This window comes from Chiloscyllium punctatum, chromosome 36 (genome assembly GCF_047496795.1).
Source record: "Chiloscyllium punctatum isolate Juve2018m chromosome 36, sChiPun1.3, whole genome shotgun sequence".
Lineage (NCBI taxonomy): Eukaryota > Metazoa > Chordata > Chondrichthyes > Orectolobiformes > Hemiscylliidae > Chiloscyllium > Chiloscyllium punctatum.
In genome coordinates this window covers 65,261,946-65,263,338 of record NC_092774.1, presented here as the reverse complement: position 1 = coordinate 65,263,338, position 1,393 = coordinate 65,261,946, and the positions used below count along the sequence as shown (strand labels likewise).

At 44.7% G+C, this 1,393-nt stretch overlaps 1 non-coding gene across 1 annotated transcript; it reads right to left on the bottom strand.

The window, feature by feature from the left end:
• Nucleotides 1–1,098: 1,098 nt before the first annotated feature.
• On the bottom strand, nucleotides 1,099–1,170 carry trnae-uuc (transfer RNA glutamic acid (anticodon UUC)). Its single transcript has one exon. It is a non-coding gene; the product is annotated as a tRNA-Glu (tRNA).
• Between the last annotated feature and the right edge of the window lie 223 nt (nucleotides 1,171–1,393).

Sequence of the window (1,393 nt, the reverse complement as noted above, 5' to 3'; positions counted from 1 at the left end):
TTATTGGGTACCCATTCTCCTTAAATACACTATATACGTATTTCTCTTCTGTTCTTCATAGTTTCTCTGTGCTGCAGTGTGTAGTGGCTGGTTGAAATAATGTCCTGATGCAGCTTCGTTTGTGTGTGTTGGGATGATTGCTTCTGTGGTTAAGTATTTGGTTTGTGTGTGTTGTTTTTCTGTAGATGCTAGTTTGAAGCTCCCCATTGACTGTTTGCTCCACTGTGACATCTAGGAATGGCACTTTGTTGTTGTTCTCCTTCTCTTCAAACCAGGAGCCCCCCTCAGGCCATAGTCTCACGACTTGGAACATCAATATACAGACTTGTCAAAGGCATCCGTAGAAGGCTAAAACACCAAGTCGAAGATTCACACAACTCTATTTACTCCATCCAAGAATTCCTGAACACCAAAGACACTAAGATCGAAGAGGATGGAATAATGATGTCCTTTGACATTACAGCCCTCTTCAATCCATTATCATCAACGTAGCCAAAGAAAACTGAAGACACTACTCGAACAACCAAAGACACAAACACAGCATCAACTTCATCAGCAAAGATAGCACTGTCAACTTCATGGAACTGTGCCTTACCACCCACTTCATATTCAGTAACAAGCCCTACAAACAAATCAACGAAACACCCATGGAACCACCAATATCAGTATTCCTAGCAGAAGCAATAATGCAGAGACTCGAACAAACAGCCCTTTCGATGATCCAACCCAAACTTTGAGTCCGCTACAGCAATCAAAAAATGAAACAAATTAGAGGAAACCTACAACACCATCAACAATATCCTGACTGGCATAAAATTCACAAAAGAGGAGAACAACAACAAAGTGCCATTTCTACATGTCACAGTAGAGTGAACAGTCAATGGTAAATTCAATACAGCGTCTACAGGAAAACAACGCACGCGAACCAAGAACTTAACGACAGAAGCAATCATCCCGACACATGCAAACAAATCTGAATCAGGACACGATTTCAACGAGCCACGACACACAGCTGCACCGAGGAACGACGAAGATCAACAAATAAACGAGCCGAGTATTTTAGAAGCACGGGAAACCTATGAAACCCCTGAAAGCTGCTTTCCTGGCCGGGAATCGAGCCCGGGCTACGGCGGTGAAAGCGCCGAATCCTAACCACTAGACCACCAGGGAGACACAAGCAAAAGCTGACAGCTCTACCAAAAGTTTCTTCCCTGCCCGGAAATGAAATCTGGGCCACCGTCGTGAGAAGGCGTTCACCTGTGTATCCAACAATGTCATTTCTTGTATCCATTGCTCCTGATGCGGTCTCCTCTACATTGGGGAGACTGGAGACTCCTCGCAGAGCCAAGTCACAGCGCTTGAGGGAACATCTCCAGGACACCCGCACCAATCA